Below are 21,325 nucleotides of genomic sequence, written 5' to 3'. Positions count from 1 at the left end.
CCTGCCAAAGCCACAAGACTATGATGTTTATTGCTACTTCCTTATGAGCTAGTTGTTTAGGCAATCTGAATGTAAACTGAAAAAAGTATAAAAGCTAATGCAGTTTCACTATTAAAATGAGTGCAGATTCACCCTCCAATAGAGTGTGATGTCTATCTGTTCTCCCTTGCGCCAACTCCTGACCCACCGGGGAGGTTGCCTTCGAGACCCCTGACTCTCCTGCTGCTTATCTGCTGTGGTGGTCCACAGCAGAGACCTGTGTTCTAATCAATGTACCAACTTCTAGACCATGATTAACAGGTATTTGGTTTTCACGTCACCAAAGACATGTTTGCAGATGAGACAATCCTTCACAGGCTTCCTAAAGTAGAGACTGAATGGCTAATCTGCTGTCACTCGCATTTTCTCCCATGAACACATTGCACATATTTTAGGGCTCAATGACCTATGAAGATGTAACTGTGATATTCACTCAAGAGGAGTAGGTACTATTGAATCCTTCAGAAAAGAAACTCTACAGAGACGTGATGTGTGAAAACTTGAGGAACTTTCTTTCACTAGGTAACTCTAATCGTTTTAATTTTTCAACGAGAAGACAAATCACTTTTTGTTCACCACTGTGTAAATGGAGACAGTGTTAAGTGAGCAGGGTTTGATTGCGACTCATAATGGACCACAAATTCAATCTTGTATTCAGAGACCTGAGCTCAACATCAAAGACAAATACAGAAGTGAACCACTGAGACTACAACAAACTGAAAATATTTGGTATAATGACAAGACCTATCACCAAGACAAAGAGATGCAGTAATAAAAATAAGAAAACATATTTACATAATATACATCAAAAGGATAATCAGCAATATATGTTCTCACACAACTGAGTAGAGTAACAAAAATAACCACAGTAAGATGTTTAATCACAGGGCAATTAAAAATCATTCACAGGAGTCAGGCAGTAGTGCAGTGTTTAAGCACAGGTGGCGCAAAGGGCAAGGACCGGCATAAGGATACTGATTCGAGCCCACTTGCAGGGGAGTGAAGCAGGCGGTGAAGGTCTGCAGGTGTCTGTCTTTCTCTCCCCCTCTCTGCATTTCTCTCTGTCCTATCCAACAATGACAAATTCAATAACAACAACAAGAATAAAAAACACGGGCAACAAACAGGAAAATAAATAAATAATTAATTAAAAAATTCAGGTGGGGAGAACACAGGTCCATGAAGGATGATAAATGACATAATGGGGGTTGTATTGTTAAGTGGTAAACTGGGGAATGTTATGCATGTACAAATTATTGTATTTACTGTTGACTGTAAAACATTAATTACCCAATAAGGAAATAAATTTAGTGGTCCAGGAGGTGGTATAGTGAATAAAGCATTGGACTCTCAAGCATGAGGTCCTGAGCTCAATTCCTGGCAGCACATGTACCAGAGTGATGTCTGGTTCTTTCTCTCTCTCCTTGTTGTTTTCGCAGGGCTATGTTGTTTTCGATGGGTTATGTTGTTTTCTCCGGGCTGGCTTCACGGGCGGGTAACCGATGACCAGGGACTCATGGTTGAGCTGTCAGCAGTATCTCTTTATTCATGCAGGACGCAGCACAATCTAAGACGAGCTAAGATAAACTCAATGTACAATACTCTAAAACTCACAATGCTGTCTTTATATATACTTCCAAAGTAGGGTGGAAACAGGATGTGACATAGAGAGGGTGGAGAGAAAAGTGACTGGTGAAAATCAGGGTGTGATAAAGAAGGGATCAGGGTGTGACAAGGAGGGGGGATGGAGCAAAAACATATCATGAAACAGTGGGGATTGAACCAATGCCCTGGAGGGAGGTGCTTGTTAACAGCGGTTATGTAAATAGAATGAAGTGGTTATGTAAATAGAATAGTGTTAAGCAGGGGGGATTTACACCAAATGAAACAGAAGGGGTCTCATGCATACCAACATCTCCTCCTATCTTTCTCATTAATAAATAAATAAATTCTTTTTTTAAAAGACAAAAGGGAACATAAGTAAATAAATATAAAAGAAATTTAAAAAAAATAAATTTTAAAAAAAGAAAAAAATTAAAGAAATAAATAACTACAAAAAAACAAGGGCAAAAAAGGGAAATATTTTTAAAACAAAGGCAAGAAAAGGGAAAATAAATATTTTAAAAAATCAAGAGACTTTAAAAAATTAAATAATAAAAGAAAAAATAGTAAAGTGAAAAGAGAAATGGAAGAGAGTGGAAGATAACAAAGTTTCTGCATGAGGTTCTCAGGTACTAGGTTCTATTCGCTGACCATAAGCCAGGGATATAAGCCAGGCATGGAAGCCAAGGATGAGCAGTGCCCTGGCAGAAAGAGAGAGAAAGAGACAGAGATACATAAATATGATGTGCAAAACAGAAACAGTAAATTAAACATGTATAAATTAAAGGACAAAGTATTCAAGAGGAAAAAGAAACAGAATCTGATGTGGGGCAAGTCACTTACCCAAGAAACTGCCATCTCTTCCTCTTTCCCTGAATGTCTTTCAGGCCAGAAAATGGAAGGTCAATCACAGCAATAGCTTGAGACTCTGTTTAAATCTAGCAGCACAGCCTCTTCACTGGACAGTATGTCCCCTAGATGGAAGATACTGTGGTGAATAAAAGGTACAATACCCTAGCTGTGCAATGGAAACAGAAGAGGTTATAGAAACATGTAGTGAATTATCCTGCCTTTTAGGACCATTACCAAGCTCACAAATTTGACTGACATCTCTATCCAACCCTTTAAATTTTTTTCAACAAAAGCATCCACAAAAAAATAAAATAAAATAAAAATAAAAAATAAAAAAATTTAAAAAAAAAGCATCCACAAAAATCAAGTAAAATAGGAGTCGGACCATAGTGGAGCATGTTAAGTGCACATGGCGCAAAGCTCAGAGACCAGACTCAGATGGAGCCGGGAGACATTGCAGCTACCAAAGAGGTGAATTTTTTTTATGTAGCTGATCTTTTAATTATAGGGCAGAATAAGGACACTGTGACACAGGCTCTGTTAAACAACTGAGACAACAAGGATGGACTATTAATCAGGCTAAAGTCCAAACCCTGCTGAAAGTGTAGAGTTCCTTTTTCTTTCTTTCATCCTCTCTTTATTTATTTTCTCTTTTGTTGCCCTTGTTGTCCTTTATCATTGTAGTTATTATTGCTGTTGTCATTGTTGTTGGATAGGAAAGAAATGGAGAGAGGGGAACAGAGAGAAGAGGAAAGACAGACACCTACAGACCTGCTTGTGAAGCAACACCCCTGCAGGTGGAGAGCAAGGGGCTCGAACCGGGACATTTACTCCAGTCCTTGTGCTTTGGGCCATGTGTGCTTAACCCATTATGCTACCACCCAACTCCCAAAAGTGTAAAGTTCTCAGGAGTACATTGGTCAAACACGGGACCTAAAATTCCCGAGGCTGCAATAGACAAAATTAAAGCCCTATGAACACCACAGAATAAGTCTCAAACCCAGCAAGCTATAGTAGGTACATTCATGTATTGGAGGAAACACATACCACACTTACAAATGGAGCTTAAACCTTTATATGACATAACTAAGAAAACTGAAAATGTTGAATGGGGAGAACAACAAGAAGCCTTTGGCATAGTGAAGAAGTGACTTATAGAATATAAGAAGCACACTGATATTAAAAAAAGGTCAAACAGTAGTCATTGATGTATTCTATAAACTCAGCTGGGGAAACTGGAATAAATTTGTTAGGGAACAGAGCAGGCTAAGTACCATAGGATTTTATTGTAAAAGATTCCCATTTGTCAGAGAACAAATTTTCCTTGTTTGAAAAGTATGTATGGACAGTCTATGAAGCTTTGAGAACGTGCCAGTCTATTTTGAGGAATAATCCGGTAGTACTCCAAACTACCCTGCCCATATTAGATTTGTTCAAGTCACCTGCAGAAGCGTGGACTGGCCTACCCATGGAAGGAAAAGTACTTCAATGGAAATGGTATCTCTTGTGTTTCTTCCTGGTATCCCTGGTAGCAAAGAGGATGGTGTTGTGCACAGAGTCCGGATCTCACACAAGGAAGACTAGAATTACATGCAACAGCAAGAGCCTTTATTCGCATGCTAAATTGGGTGGCTGACACCTGTCCACACAAGGGGAGAGTCTGCACTGATGATCACAACATTCTTGCTCTCTCTTTTTTATAGTACAGGGAACAAGAGCAGTTGGTTTCAGTTTAAAGGCTGTAACAAGGAGCCTTTGGTTTCAGTTTAACAGCTGTAACAAGGAACCATTGGTTTCAGTGTAACAGTCTCTAACAAGTAACAGTTGGTTTCAGTGTAACAGTCTCTAACAAGTAACAGTTGGTTTCTGTGTAAAGTCTCTAACAAGTAACAGTTGGTTTCTAACCTCCACAGATGGTACCCATAGTGTCTGAGCAGGTGTTACAACAAGCTCTGGGGGGCGGGTATATTCCTCCCACACACACACCTCCCCTCCCCAGAAACTGGTACCTATTGAATGATGGGGACCAGGACAATACTCCCCCTCTCTGGTTCACTGATGGTTCCACTACCACACAAAATAACATGGTGAGATGGAAAGCGGCAGCACTGCGACCATCCGATAAGATGATCATTATTGATCAAGGCACGTCCCATGCCACACAACAATGCAGAAGTTATAGCAGCTCTTTTAGCTGCCTGAAAGTCTTTGAAGGAGAGAAAGGATTTACATTTGTTCTCTGACTCATGGTGTGTAGTGAATGAGATAGACTTAAGGTCAGGAAAATGGGAACATACAGATTGGAAAATCAATGGAAAGGCGATTTGGAGTAAGGAAGCATGGAAGGAGCTACACCAGATTGGGAGAGACATCAAAATTCAGGTATACCATGTAGATCCTCATAAGAAAGATGAATCTTTACAGACTAAATATAATAATGAGGTTGATAAATTAGCAGCTCTTATAGGAAAAATAGACAGGGGATGGAGAGTGACAGAAAACACAGGAACAAAATTAAAGTTAAAAAGGGACTCCCCGATTAGACCCATCACACTAGAGGAAATCTTAGAAGTTCATGAGTTTTTAGGGCATCCCGGGAATCATGGAACACACAAGTGGTTTAAAGAAAGGAATGCTAAAGTCACTTGGCTATCAGGTCCTGTAAGAATTGTCCAAAAGAACAAATAGATTTTCTTATAGATACCCAGGACAGACTGCAATAAAATTACATCTTAACCATACCCTACAAATAGATTGTATAGGACCCCTAAAACAGTACAGGGACAGATATGCTTGTACAATAGTGGATGTATGAACAGGTCTAGGATTAGCAAGAAGTGGCAATAGCCCCTCCCAAAATCTGGTATTTTTACTTTATGCAATTGGATATCAGTATATGGTATTCCAATTGTCATACAGTTAGCTCCTTGATCTCAAGGAACACACTTTACTGGAAACATGATCCAACAATGGGCACAGAACTTAGGTATCATATGGGAAATCCATATGGCTTACAACCCAATAGCAGCAGGTTATGAAGAGAGATGGACTGGGCTCATTAAAGCTAAATTAACCAACAGTGAATATAAAAATCTTGAGGAAGCAATAGTAAAGGCATTTTCTGAGTTAAACAACAGGCCTAGACTCTATAGGGACTCCCCTATTCGAGAGGCAATCAGACAAGTACCAATTTTAGAATATGTGAACCTCCCAGACCAACAACTAATTAGACCAGACACTTGTATCTACAGGGACAAGAAAATGCAATCACTGGGAAAGGGTGAGATTGTGAAAGAAGGTCAAGGGAACACTGCTTGGATTACTAAGGACAAGGGTGACTTAAGGTTGGCCAAACTGGACCAAATAGCAGAAGAGCATGTGCACAAGGTACATCCTAGTGTTAGTTATAGTTATTGTGTTTGTTATTTACCTAGCAGGCCCTATTTTGCATGAGATTGCATCTATCTGTCAGAGTATTTATTGCCAGGGGCCAGCCCCAGCAGGTTATTAGGGTTAGCCTGAAGGAGGAGGGGCATCGGTGAAGAATGAAGAATAAGAGATGAATGTGGTGATGCTGAATCAAGCTCAAGCAGACATCTCTGTCTTACTTAAGCAGAACTTTCTTTTTATAGTCTCATAAGGCTTAGATCATTCAAACAAAAATCACCAAGGTATTGATTGTTAAAACAAAGTTCACCAAGGCTTTGATTATTGAAACAAAAATCACCAAGTAAGAACAGCACAGGTAGGGAACACCTCCTGCTTTGTGGAACGTTTACATTCCAGGGGCACTTTCTGCCCTAGAGACCACATCACTGTTTCTGTGTCTTTTGTTCTTCCTGTACCTGTGTGCTAGGCAAATGTCCTATTGATTAAGATTAATATTTTACCTTTTATGCCATTCTCTTGGCCCTATGCATCAGAAGACAATGGTTTATAGAAAGTTCAAGCTTGTTATGTTTCTAGGGGCCTTAAACAAATTGAGCAACCCATTTTCCACAAAATCTATTCCATTGTTCAATCAAGGAGTTTTGTTTTGTTTTGTTCCAAGTTAAACTATCTAGCTAGAATCCATCTTCTGTATATGCTCACTGTGTAACCTAGGTTCTAGTGTACTATTCTCTATAAAGGGGTGGGAGTGGGAGTCGGGCTATAGCGCAGCTGGTTAAGCACAGGTGGCGCTAAGCACAAGGACCTGCATAAGGATTCTGGTTCAAGGCCTGGCTCCCCACCTGCAGGGGGGTCGCTTCACAAGTGGTGAAGCAGGTCTGCAGGTGTCTATCTTTCTCTCCCTCTCTCTGTCTTCCCCCTCCCCTCTGCATTTCTCTCTGTACTACTCAACAATGACAACAATAATAACTATAACAATAAAACAACAAGGGCAACAAAAGGAAATAAATAAATTAAATAAATTTCTAAAAAAGGGGTGGGAGCATAGTGGTTGATGATAGATTAAAAGGCCCATTGTATCTAGGATGGTACCATAACTTTGTATTAATTATGTTAAGTAAGGTGGCCCCTCTACTGTGGGAACCACCAACCTTTTTCACCACAGGGAGCTACCCACACTTGTTGTGTTGTACCAGGGTACCATAAAGGCAAGAGAGAGAAACCCTTATGGCTCTTCAATTAATGGCCACATAACCATAAGGGAAAGGCAATTAATTATTATAATCATACTGGAGATATAAATATCACCACAGGATCTCTATTAAGTAACTTTTAGAAAACTAACAAGTTAGCACACCTACGTAACACCTCCAGCACACTACACCTATACTATCTATCTGACAACCTCTGGCTTATGATAGGTAAACCTATCCCATTAGTTTTTTGAACACCCAATATATTATATTAATATGTCACCTGGGGTGCCTACACAATTAATTCATACATATAAAGAATTTCTGGTGGGACCTGTACAAGATAGCAAAAGTACAGCATACAATTTGATATTTTCCTTTATAGATCATCTTCAGATTCATAACACCCATACCTCTACCAGAAGGTGGATACCCTCCTATACTATGATTGAGGGTTGTGATTTTGGAATTAATACTGACAGGATAGAATTCCCAATACTGTGGGATATTAATACCATGGAAGGGACCATAGAATTCGGGAAAGACATCTCGCTCTCCCGGATAACTCCATCCATATAAGGCAAGCATTTAATTTCACAGGATGGAAAAGTAGACAGTATCAGACACCTGTGTTAGGCTTTACTAAATTCACAGTAGCAGGATGTGATCTAGATAATAGCTCAGTCTGACCAAGATATCACATTAAGGAGGTAGATAATAAACCACTACAGGGTGTAAATCATGGAAACTTACCATGAAAGGAGTCCATGAGACACAACATACAGAACTACCATATTACTTCTATTATATACTACCTCTCATTAAGACAGACTCTGAGGAGCCAGGCTGTAGTGCAGCGGGTTAAGCGCAGGTGGTGCTAAGTGCAAGGACCGGCATGAGGATTCCAGTTCAAGCCCTCGGCTCCCCACCTGCAGGGGAGTCGCTTCACAGGCGGTGAAGCAGATCTTCAGGTGTCTGTATTTCTCTCGTCCTTTCTGTCTTCCCCTCCTCTCTCCATTTCTCTCTGTCCTATCCAACAACAACGACATCAACTACAACAACAATAAATACAAAAACAATAAAAAAACAACAAGGGCAACAAAAGGGAAGATAAATAAATAAAAATTACAAAAAAAAAAAAAAAAGACAGACTTTGGACACCATATTTCACACGTAATACATCTTAAAGAGGCAGAGTCAGGACCTCAAATTGCCAGGCTAGCCTGAGGGTGTTTCTTCCCAGGCACATGCTCTCTGGGTTGGAGAGAACTGGGCCAGAACCAACCTAGGCTGCTGCTTACTCAGCAACGAGGGAGAGGAACCAGGAACTTTTGGTTAAGAGGGAACACAATGTAATTCTGCCATTATTGGTCAGAAAAGAACTGCCTTTATACCTTCCAGAGTGGAATTGCCAGGCTGGAAAAGGAAATGTGCAGGATAGGGGGTGGAGAGGAAAAAAAGAGCATGAATGTAGCAAGCTTCCATCTAACCAGTGGGGATTAAGTCAACACCCTGCAGGCAGGGCAGGTCTCAGACAAAATAATGATTATGTAAATAGACCACATCTTCAAGCAATGGAGCAGGGGGAGGTGGTGGAATGCGCAACATCAAATATGGCATATGTCTGACTGGACAGCACTGAAACCCAAACAGGATATGACCAATCTATTCACTCAATCATGGGATGTACACCAATGAATGTCCTGACTTGTAACTTAACCCACAGAGCATATATAGTGGATAGAGGAGCTGTTACCCATAAGAAAGGAAATGACACAGAATATATGTATTTCAAGACTGCTCATTACCCTAGGGGATGGTTAATTCCACCAAAGGAAATCCCAAAGATAACCAGAGCCCCCATGGAGGTACCCAACCTGAAATTACCTTTAACTATGATACTAACACCACATGTCAGGCCAATACAGATTTCCTTTCCTCTTACAGCCTTTACTCCTCCTGGGAAGTATGGCAAAAGTATTCCTAGGAGTAACTTACAATACTCCCCACAACAGACAGGAAGGAAATCTTTACTGTTCCTAGCAGCAGGAGCAGTTATGGCTGGAATTATAGTTGGAGGCATATTGGGAGGTGGTATTGCAGCCACCCTAATGCAGCCCCTTAGAGCAGACATAGCTAATTTGGAGAGACTGAATAAGGACTCATCCAGAGGCATCCATGCATTATCTAAAGCACTGGATTCTATGCATATAATTATCAATACCATGCAGACTGAGATGAAGGCATTGGAGAGGACTTACCAACAAGAATACAATAGGACATTGTCACTGATAGTGGAGAATCACAATGTAGTGATGTGTCAGATGTACACTTCTACACTCCAGGAGCTAGAAAGACAACTACTTTCTTGTTGGGTAGTTGCCATCTCCCCCTGGCTTCTTCTTATCCATATGCCTATATAGGGATTTACTGATCCAAAGGTTTGGTCTATTTACATAAATCACTTTTACATAAAGCACTCCAGGGCATTGGTGGTTCAGTTATAGGATTCTCGCCTGTTCCGCCCCCTACTTGTCACACTCTGATTTTCACCAGTCACTTTTCTCTCCACCCTCTCTATATCACATCCTGTTTCCACCCTACTTGGAGAGTATAAAAACAGCTGCTCTTCTGATTAAAGACACTTGGAAATTGCTTTCCGGCTCCGAGAGTTCCAGAGTGTATCTCCTGCGGAAGTTGGTGCAGCACGAGTTCCTGATCCCTCTCCCACACAGCAGCCTAGATCAGCTCCAGTTGAGTGATCTCCAACCCAGAGAGCACTAGCTCGGGAAGAAGTACCCTCAGGCTATCCCGGCATCTGGCGCCCGGAACAGAGACCTGTAAGCAGCAGATTTACAAGAAGACATCTTAGATAAGTACACACCTTTTGGGTATCTGCAATATTGTGTCAAGGCACTGTGATTTTTTTTCTTTCTTATTGTTTTCTGGAGATCTTTCCACCATGGAAAATCTTTTCCAAATCCTGCATTCTTTTTCCAGTATACAATTTTTATATATCTGGGACATTTTTCTCGGGGCTTCACCTTATATCCTGTTGATCATCATAGCAGCTTTTAAGGGATATATAGGTCAACCTCTCAAAAGGCTTAAGGACCTAGAGGCTGAGGTCAAAGAGATAAAGGAAGTAATCATAGAACTTAACCAGCACCTTAAAAACAAGAAGAAGCAAAGGCCTGTCGTGATCTTGACCCACCCTAATTCCTCTGCATCTTGCCCTGAGGCCCCTATTTTGGCATCTTGCCCTGAGGCCCCTATTTTGGCAGACACGTGTCCGAATTCTCCTTTGGACTCCACAGCCACTTCTTCGGCCACCCCCATTTTGGCAGAAACGTGTCCGGAACCTCCTGCTGCCTCCACGGCTGCTTCTTCACCCCACCCTGTTTTGATAGACACATGTCCGAATTCTCCTGTAGCCTCCAAAACCACTTCTTCGGCCACTTGTCCAGAAGCTTCCACTTCGATGACTCCTCCTACCGCTACACACTTAGAGCAAGTCCACACATTTCCGGTCAATGTTGCCCCCAATAGACAAAAACCTCAGGCCTGGTATCCATATTCCGCCACAGATCTGAAGGAACTACGCCAGGCTATCAAAGATGACGGTGTTCATGCCCCATGGACCAGGTCCATTTTACAAGGCCTGCTTCAGAACCTTAATACCCCTCAAGATTGGAGAGATGTGACTCGTGCTACGCTCCCAGGCCCCCTCTTCCTGCAATGGGAGGCATTCTTTCGTGACGAATGTTTACAACAATCGCGGAAAAATATTCAAAATCAGCCAGAGGGTAATTTTGATGCATTGTTTGGAACAGGCCAATTAGAAACAGGGATTCAACAGGCGGAAGCCAAGTTTCCAGCGGGGTATTTTGATCAAGTACGCCTGTGTGCATTAAAAGCATGGGAGCGATTAACACCACCCATGGGAGCAGCCTCAGCCCCCATTCTCTCCCTGCAACAAGAACCTGATGAATCCCTCGCTAAATTCATTGCCAGGGTCCAGTCGAGTTTGGAAAGGAAGATTTATAATCCTGACGCTCGTTTTCTCCTTCTGCGATCCATAGTCTGGGATGGAATGCTTCCGCATTTTCGACAGGCCTGTATCACTCTTAAAAACGAACACCCAGATACTTGGATTCTAGCTACACAGGATCTCAGATCAAGCTCTTTTCAAGGACCTATGTTACAGGCCTATGCAGCTACCTTACATAAGCAAAAAGGAGCTTGCTTTCAGTGCGGTCGCCAAGGGCATTGGCATAACCAATGTCCAGAAAATAGACCGCAACCCCGCCTCCAGTCAGGGCGACCCCACCTCCAATCAGGGCAACCCCGCCTCCAGACAGGGAATCAGATACCACGAATGCCTTGTCCCAGATGCCAGAAAGGATTTCACTGGAGGAGAGATTGTTGGTCAAGGTTCCATAGGAACGGCACACCTCTGCCAAATGTAAACAGGGATTTAAACTAGGTATGGGGATTCCCTTAGCCCCGCCCCCAAGAGGGAAGGAAGCAGGTCGCCCGCTTGGTGCTGTGCCCTTCTTCCACAAACAGAAGCCCAGCTTGGGACCCAATCCATCGCTACACCCACCATGCCAAGTAACAATAACAGAGGGTGAGCAGAAGGAGGAACCCGCGGTATGTGGGAACTTCCAGCATAGAAATAACCGGCTGGAGCAAGAGAACAGCTCGAATTCAGAGCCTGAGATTTTATGGACCACCCCTGTTTTAGAAAGGGGTCACCCAACTATGACAGTAAAGATTGGTAATATTCCTTTTAAATGTTTGATCGACACGGGAGCAGATAAGACAATATTAAGACAAGCAGAGGTTCCCCAGAGTTGGGAACTCCTCCCAGGACCACGCTTACATGGTGTTGGAGGATTGACTCAGGCATTCCGCACACGAGATTCCCTTGTGTGGGAAGATCCAGAAGGGACTACCGGACGCTTTCAGCCTTTAATAGCTGATATAAGCACCAATTTATTGGGAAGAGACTTGCTGGAATCTTTAGATGTAGTGATATCCTCAGACACCTCTGCAGGACACCATACTCACTCCTGTGAGACTGCTAGACCCAACCAGCACCCCCAATACTAACTGCCACTGTTCGTAACAGAACTCCCCGCTTAGATTGGCTTTCTAATGAGCCTGTCTGGGTGGAACAGTGGCCTTTGCCTAGGGAGAAGCTAGAAATTTTTAAAAAACTCGTCCAAGAGCAGTTATCTTAGGGACACATTCGTCATTCTCGGAGCCCATGGAATACTCCAGTCTTTGTAATTAAAAAGCGCTCAGGAAAATGGCGCCTCCTCCAAGATCTTCGTGCAGTTAATAAAACCATGCTGGTTTGGGGCTCCCCCCAAAGGGGTTTGCCTCTTGCTTCTGCAATTCCCACAGGAATTCCAATCATAGCTATTGATATACAGGATTGTTTTTTCTCTATTCCCTTACACCCACAAGATTGTAAACGTTTTGCTTTCTCTGTTCCTTCTATTAATAATTCCAGCCCTGCCGATAGATTTGAATGGGTGGTACTGCCCCAGGGCATGGCTAATAGTCCTACTATTTGTCAAGAGGTTGTTAAATCTGCCCTTTTTCCATATATTCATAAGGGCCTTAAGGTTTTTCATTATATGGATGACGTGTTACTATGGGGAGAATTAGATACAGATCTCTCCGCCCTACGTAATTTTCTAATCCCTGCCTTAAAGAGAAGTGGACTTAATGTAGCTCCTGAGAAGATACAGCTAATCCCTCCAATATCTTTCTTAGGCTCAGAGATTTCCCTAACGCAGATTCGTCCTTTAAAACCTTGTGTTACTTTTTCTTCTAATCTCACTCTTGCTTCTTTACAAAGTTTTCTTGGAAATTTGAATTGGCTTAGGCAGTATCTTTATCTGCCTACGAGCTGCCTGCAACCACTGTTCGATCTGTTAAAAGGAAACAAACAGCCCTCCTCAAAGCGTATGTTAACCCCCGAAGCATCCTTGGCTCTGGAAAAAGTTAACCAGGCTCTCCAGGACATGCACCTCGTTCGATTCTCCCCCTCCTCTCCAGTAAATCTTCTAATCTTTAACTCCACCCCCACGGTAGTGGGGGCATTGTGGCAGAAACATGGCGTTCTCGAATGGCTTCATACACCAGTAGGTGGAGCTCCAAGACTCCTTAGCGAGATTGATGCCTTAGCATTTATGGTTCGCCAAGGAAGAAACAGATCGGTTCAGGTCTTAGGAAGGGAACCAGATTCAATCATTCTTCCCTTTTCTCTCACTGATACAGAATGGCTCATACGCCACCATTCTCGTTTTGCCATAAGTTTAATGGGTTTTCCAGGACAATTAGATAATCATTTTCCCTCTAATAATTTGATAGCTTCTTTACCTCTGTTGCCTCTACTAGTACCTAAACTTTTCTCTCGAGATCCCATCCCCTCTGCTCCTACAGTGTTCACTGATGGTGGAAAAAAGGGAGCTGCTGCCCTTATATATTATCCAGACCAGCAATACCCCAAACCTCTCTTTACTGAACTTCCTGATAATTCCCCTCAGTACAAAGAACTTTATGCTGTTTTCCTTGCATTAAAAGCTGTACCAGAATCCTTCAACCTTTTTTCTGACAGTGTGTATACTGTTAACTTACTTCCATCGCTTGCTCAATCTTATGTAAGAATTGATGACAACCCACTTTCTCCTCTTTTAATTCAAATTGCCTCTATGCTCTGTTCTTGAACCCATCCACTGTATGTTCAGCACCTACGTTCCCACAGCCCTCTTCCTGGTCCCCTGTCCGAAGGGAATGCTGCAGCTGACCGCCTTGCCTCCACAGGAATTCTCCTAGCCTCTGTCTCTAATCCTGCTGACTTTCATTCCCTAACCCATGTTAATCTTAAAGGTCTTCGAGCTCGATTTCCTGATATTCCTCTGCCACAGTTAAAACGTATTCTTGCTACATGTTCCTCCTGTGCAGGTCTAATCAAAACACCTGCTATTCAGACTCTAGGGGTTAATCCTCGAGGTTTAAAAGCCAACGCTCTTTGGCAAATTGATGTTACCCACATACCTAACTTTGGCAAACAAAAATATGTGTTCGTCTCAATTGATACCTTCTCTAAGTTTATGTGGGCTACAGCTCAAACTGGAGAAAACTCAAAAAAGCTTATAAGCCATATGCTCTCCTGTTTTGTTGTAATGGGCTTACCTCTTCAACTTAAAACGGATAATGGACCTGCTTTTACCAGCAAACAATTTAAAGATTTTTGTTCCCTCTGGAACATTACTCATACTACAGGCATTCCGTATAATCCACAGGGACAAGGCATTGTTGAGAGGGCCCATCAAACTCTTAAGGCTCAATTAAATAAAGAAAAAGGGGAAATGTACCCCCCTAATATCCAGCTGGCAAAAGCCTTAACTACATTAAATCTCTTTAATATTTACAAAAACTCAGACCAACCTCCTATAATTCTTCATTGGCAAACACCACCCACCCTCCCAGCTATTAAAGTCAAATGGAAAGACCCACTTGATAAAATTTGGAAAGGACCTGACCCCCTGTTGACTATGGGGAGGGGTTTCGCATGTATTTTTCCACAAAATTACTCCAAGCCTGTTTGGGTTCCTGCCCGCCATGTCCGGCAATACCCACATGATGGCGCTGATATCCCTGAAGAACAAGAAACACTGCAAGAAGACTGGCTGCAAGAGGACTGGCTACAGGATGCACCCCAGGATCCATAATACAGCATGGCAGAATCAAAAAAAAAATCTGATTCACAGAACTTCCCCCCCCCGAATGAATGTCTTATGCTATGACTGGTCAGTTGTGTTTTGTGAGTGAGTGAGTGAGTGAGTGAAAAAAAAAAAAATTGAGTGACCAAAATTTTTGTATGACCCATTGTGCTCAGAGTACTCTGAAAGTTAACTGACTTTATATCAAATGGCTGGACGCAGCCATGGTTTCTGGAGACGTCCAGAAACAGTCCAAAAATTGTTCATTCCCCCTTTTGATTTCTTTTTTAAGTCTTGATATCAATATGAAATGTTTAGTCTTAAACTGTGTGAGTAAAGATGGTTCAACTATGACAGTAGTTCTAAATTCACATTTGAAATGATATATCTTATTTACAAGTTTTTCTCCTCCTGTGTGTTATAAACTATATGTTTAATATGCGTGTTTCAAGTTTGGTAAACATTAACTTGACAGTTAAATCGTAACTTCGAAGTTACATTTTTACAAGAAGAGGTAAAATCAATTCATTTAAGTAACTGAGTGTTTAAGGTAAAACTCTAAATATTCAATGTGACAATTCATCATCTCCTAAGTTAAAATACAAATTCTCTATACAGGACATTTTTGGAGGGCCCCCAAAAATGTCCTGTAAGCTATCTTGTGGAAATTAATCCACAACAAATTTGGCATCGATCTGATATTGTAAATGTACCAAAAAAAAAAAATTGTCACTAAAATGTGTTAACTCTAGTAACCTGAGTTTGCTTAAAAACCCAATGTAAAAATAGTTAAGAATCAATATATGTAACTTAAATTCGGTATGAAAACTTTGCTATATAAAGACTGCTACATGAGGTCACGTAAGATGACCTTTACACAAAATTATAAAGATACCTAAACCAGTTATAATCATTGAGTTATCAATTGTAGTAAACTTCTAATTTGTTACAAAGTTTTTTCATAAGTAATTGACTACAGCTATGACAAGCCTTCGCATAAAGAAGCATCTGCTCATATAGAATCCCCAGAAATCCATCCTGGACCCCTGACCTCTGACATCACCCACAATTACAGCCATCCCCCGAAACCCATGATGTGACCTGACACGATCTGGAGAACCTGATTCACAGACTCCAAAGGACAAGACTTTCCTACTGCCTTTCTCTCAACCATCGGTGTCTGCTCTTCCTGCTTCTGTTTCGCCCATCATGTTTTGGTGGTTCCAGGTCACTCTCTACAGAGAAGAAAAGTTCCGGTGGCCGTCCTCCTCCATCAAGATAGACGTGTGGCATTTATTTCCTGGCCGTTGACATTGGACTGATGCTTCTATAGAACTTGCTGGACACTCCTTTTATACTCCTGGACTTCTTGAAGAATGACTGTAGCAGTTCATAGAACTTACCGCCAGCTGACTCGGGATTTTGCAATGCCAGATCACCCCTCTAGCCCCTCGGCTTATCAGGCCCCCACTCCTCCACCCATCAGGCTCACTCTGTCTCTTGCTACTCTTACTTATCCCTCCCTGTCTTGTGCTAGTTATTTTTGAAGACACTTACACACTATCATTCTGCTTTCTTCCCAACAGGTTTCCGTTCACCCCTACACTGCTATTCCCCTGACAGAGATGAAGCCTTTTACAGACATTGACCCAGTTATATATGGCCATTAAGTAAGAGGAAGATGTTGGGGAATTGTGAGGATATGGTTGAGCTTGGAAGGGCTTGAGCCTGAGAGGTGTGTCAATCCTGTTAGTCTCTCTCTCCACGGAGAGGTTGAGCAAGGAGGGACAGTAGAACCCCAAAAAAGGTGTGCCTCTTATCAGTCTCCCTGCCTCACAAAGTGCCCCACACTCCTGATACTATGGCAAAAAGTTAAAAAGAAAGGGGGAGATGTTGGGTAGTTGCCATCTCCCCCTGGCTTCTTCTTATCCATATGCCTATATAGGGATTTACTGATCCAAAGGTTTGGTCTATTTACATAAATCACTTTTACATAAAGCACTCCAGGGCATTGGTGGTTCAGTTATAGGATTCTCGCCTGTTCCGCCCCCTACTTGTCACACTCTGATTTTCACCAGTCACTTTTCTCTCCACCCTCTCTATATCACATCCTGTTTCCACCCTACTTGGAGAATATAAAAACAGCTGCTCTTCTGATTAAAGACACTTGGAAATTGCTTTCCGGCTCCGAGAGTTCCTGAGTGTATCTCCTGCGGAAGTTGGTGCAGCACGAATTCCTGATCCCTCTCCCACACAGCAGCCTAGATCAGCTCCAGTTGAGTGATCTCCAACCCAGAGAGCACTAGCTCGGGAAGAAGTACCCTCAGGCTATCCCGGCACTTTCTTTACCACTGGAATTGGGAGAAGGACTAGAGAATTTCAAACTAGACTGAACCCCGATGGTGAATCTTGGTGTGAAGATGGAACAGGTAAACCAAGTTTGCTGCAAATATTCTTGGATAATACTTATGTAGCCAATCATACCCAGGTTGTTCCTCAGCCCTGGAGTAATGAATGGGTTATACCTGTGGACCATTTCTTGTGCACAGATCTGAATACTACTAACACATCAATGTATATACCTGTGGAGGAGTGCTTGCAATTAACACCAAACTTATTTACACAGAAAGGCCTCCCCGAGGTAAAATTGGCAACCACAAATTTAGCAAAGGCACTCGTGCCAAAAATGCTTACAAAATTGGGTGATTGGACCTTTTTAATATGTACAGCTGTGCCCACTCAACTAGTGTGCACTTATTAGAATAAAACCTCCTTGGAAGAAGTAAGCATTATTTATACTTTGACAAAGGGGTGTTATATACTGACCAATTCTTCAGAAGCCACAGTGCATAATACCACCCTGATCACCATTCTACATTATGAAGAGAAGTATTATTTTGATACAAGCAAACTATTTGACTTTGAATTAGACTGGGAACATTACTACCATTTTATTAAAACTGCTAATGAAATATGGGGTATTGCCACAAGGAAAGAGAAACAGTTAACAAGTATACATAAATGAAGAATAGAGAAACAAGGACAGCTGCTCAAGGCAAAGATCCATGATGCACATGAAACTGTGGGAGTATTACAACCCAACACGTTTATACACAGATCCACTAGCACAGCTATTAAGAGATGTTCATTTGGGGATATTCTGGCCTGAGCTGTGCAACTTGATTTTCTGTGTATGCATATTTGTGATTGGTGGTATTGGGTGAAACAGATGTTTTGGACCACCTGTGTAATTGTTATTCTGCATTGACACTCAGAGTTTGCATTCCAGTGTGCCACTGTTGCTGTGACTATGTCTATCAGGTCTGGAAGGCAAGGCAGGAAGGAACATCCCTGGGACTCCGGGCGGAAGTGTGATCTGGGAACACGGAGTAATCAATTTTGGTTTTTCTATAATTGTTACACAATGCATTTTGAAGGCTTACTGTTTTGTTTCATATATACAATGTCCAATCTAGACTTTGCAGAAACATTTTTCCTAAGGAAATTTGTTGCCAATTTTGTTCATATAAATACAGTATTATGTTTTGGAAAACTTACTCAAAACCAGGGCCAGAAGATGAACACCAGTTGATCACTCTAGAACACCAACTGATATGGCATGACCCATTAAATCCTAAGAAACGTGTACACAGGGACGCTCTACTATAGACAGCAACCTGGGCAGCAGGATTGTGAGCCTGTTACACAGATAAAGGATCATATACACAGTATTTATTTTATACTTATTAATTAGGTAACCAGAAGGCACATTCACATTCCTGGAAGGAGACTGGTACTCTAGACACCCCCCACCAGACAAGGCCTATCAGCCCAAAACTTTAGAACCACATAAAGCTCATATGATCTTAAAACCTCGTATCGAGGAATGTATTCACCAACTCATAGCTCAGAGATATTGGAGGGGACGTAAAATGTTGCACCTTAGGTAAGTACAGGCACAGTGAGCTGGTATATGGTATGGCCCAGTTTTCTCTCAAGCTCTCTGTAGACTACCAGACCTTTCGAGCCTTCTAGGCCCTCAGGACCAAGGGGATGGAATGTCACAAACCAGAATATTCAAGCATTCAGTTAAGTGTCCCTTCTATATACCAGATGAGGAAAACACGACCCCTTCAACACAAGGGCTGAGACCACGGATTCCTGAACAAATATGTTGTAACATATGCCCAAACTTAGAATAGAATAATATTAATGTATAAGGAGTGTGAACCTAGTGCTGTGACTCATGCCCAAACTTAGACTAGAATAATATTAATCTATAAAGCCTGTGAACTTAGAATAATACTAAAGTGTGTACATGAAACAATATGTACTTGAAACAATATGTACATGAAACAATAAGTGTGTACTTAAGACATATAATGAGGATAAGTTGTTTCAGTTTAGAGTGTTTGTTAGAGTTAAAATGAATATTCCAGTATGAGAATATTATTTTGAGTTTGAAATGTTAAAATGCTTATTTGAGTGATGAAACATTGTTAAAAGTAAAGTGCTAAAATACTCTTGAGTTTTAAGTGACAAAGGAAAGTGAAAGATAAAACTTAGAACCTTGGCCCCCAAGTCCTGCAGGCCTGCATAGATAAGTCCTATGCAGGATAAATGCCCTGAAGTGGCCCTGCACAGGTGTAAGATAAAGTCCAGCTCAGAGCAAGCTTTATGTGGCCCCTGTAGTTCTTTGAAATGCCCCTGCAGGCCAGCATAAGATAAAGTCTTGTGCAGGGCAAGCTCAATGCGGCCCCTGAGTTCTCTGAAATGCCCCTTACACCAGCATAATATAAAGTCCTGTGCAGGGCAGGCCCTACATCTGTATCGCCTGATAAAGTTAGACCTACATGACAGGAAGACCCCAATTCTCACTGACTGGAAATTAACTAATCCACACCCCAGCATATCCCAGGGATAAAAGCCACAGACATTCGAACATAGATGGCAACTTTGAACTGCCTGCTAGTCTGTACGTTCAGAAGCCCCCATCCGGCATATCCCTTGGCAATCAACACACCAAAGGTCAGGGAGGTGTCTGCAGATTCCCCACCAGACCAAGAAAGGAACCAGCAACTAGGAACAGAACCAGAACAGTTCAGGACCAGACCCAGGACCAATCCAGACCAGAATCAGGACCCATCCTGACCAGAACTCTGCCTGGACCAGCTTTGTTAACCTGAGGACATAATTTATCCTGACCTTACCTGTGCACCTACCTGTTTTATACTGAGGAGGTATTTGGACACATAATTGTAATTATAAGAATTTGATGTCGGATATTAAGATTTCTAAACTGCATTTCAATAACATTTTATTGTTAGAATGTGATTTAGAGTGTAACGTGGTGTTAGATCACCATCTAGAGTCAATAAATGAGTACTGCAGCAGAATTCTTTACCCCATTAAAGTAATTAATAGTAGGGTATATTTCCGTCTATGCCCACAATTTCTAAAGCTGTGCAGACCTCCCACATTTAGTACTAGTATTACACAAGAGTAAACTGTCTTAGAAATATTTCTAATTCTTTGTGACTTACACAGAAGGGTGGAGGTAGATAGCACAATGGTTATGCAAAGAGACTCTCATGCCTGGCGCTCTGAAGTCCCAGGTTCAATCCTTACACCACCATAAGCCAGAGCTGAGCAGTGCTCTAGTAATAATAAAGCAAGCAAGCAGGCAAGCAAGCAAGAAAGAAATTAGCACTGAAAAGGGCCATGTTCACATGAACACTACATCAGGGAATATGACCATAGCTGATCGGGGGAGGGGTGTATGGAAAAATTAATCAGATGGTGTCTTGGGTCTCAGTTCATCCTTCTCCCATCCCCATCTCACGGGTTGAGACAGGGTTGCCGTGTCTCTCTCCTGCTCCCCCACCCGTAGATCTTCCTTCCTTTTATTTTTAATATTTTATTTATTGTGCGGCAGGCGGTAGCACAGCAGGTTAAGAGCAGGTGGCTCAAGGTCCAGTGTGAGCATCCCCGTTCAAGCCCCCTGCTCCCCACCTGCAGGGGAGTCGCATCACAGGCTGGGAAGCAGGTCAGTAGGTGTCTGTCTTTCTCTCCCTTCGGCCTTCCCCTCTTCTCTCCATTTCTCTCTGTCCTACCCAACAACAGCGTTAATGACAACAATAATAATAATGAAAACAGGCGGGGAAGCAGGTCAGCAGGTGTCTGTCTTTCTCTCTCTTTGGCCTTCCCCTCCTCTCTCCATTTCTCTCTGTCCTACCCAACAACAACATTAATGACAACAATTCTTCTTCTAGCATTTGCCCTTCTTCCCTAGCCAGTCAACAGCGTCAGGTTGAGCCTGATGTAAAGTTTTGAGACCTCTTTTGAATCTGGAGAGGTGGCAGTCATTCACTATGTGGGTCATAGTCTGTCTGTAGCCGCAGGGGCAGTTTGGGTCGTCTCTGGCTCCCCAGCGATGGAACATAGCGGCGCACCGGCCATGGCCTGTTCGATAGCGATTGAGGAGGGCCCAATCATAACGTGCTAGGT

At 42.1% G+C, this 21,325-nt stretch overlaps 1 protein-coding gene across 1 annotated transcript in view; it reads right to left on the bottom strand.

Moving 5' to 3' along the window:
- Positions 1–20,471, bottom strand: part of LOC103127923 (zinc finger protein 345-like) — a 250,307-nt gene extending 229,836 nt beyond the window's left edge. Inside the window, exon 1 of the mRNA XM_060204986.1 lies at positions 20,362–20,471. The gene's annotated coding sequence lies outside the window, so the exon portion shown is untranslated. The remainder of the gene's footprint in view (positions 1–20,361) is intronic.
- Between the last annotated feature and the right edge of the window lie 854 nt (positions 20,472–21,325).

Source organism: Erinaceus europaeus, chromosome 13, assembly GCF_950295315.1.
Source record: "Erinaceus europaeus chromosome 13, mEriEur2.1, whole genome shotgun sequence".
NCBI lineage: Eukaryota > Metazoa > Chordata > Mammalia > Eulipotyphla > Erinaceidae > Erinaceus > Erinaceus europaeus.
This window is presented reverse-complemented; position numbering and strand designations above follow the sequence as displayed.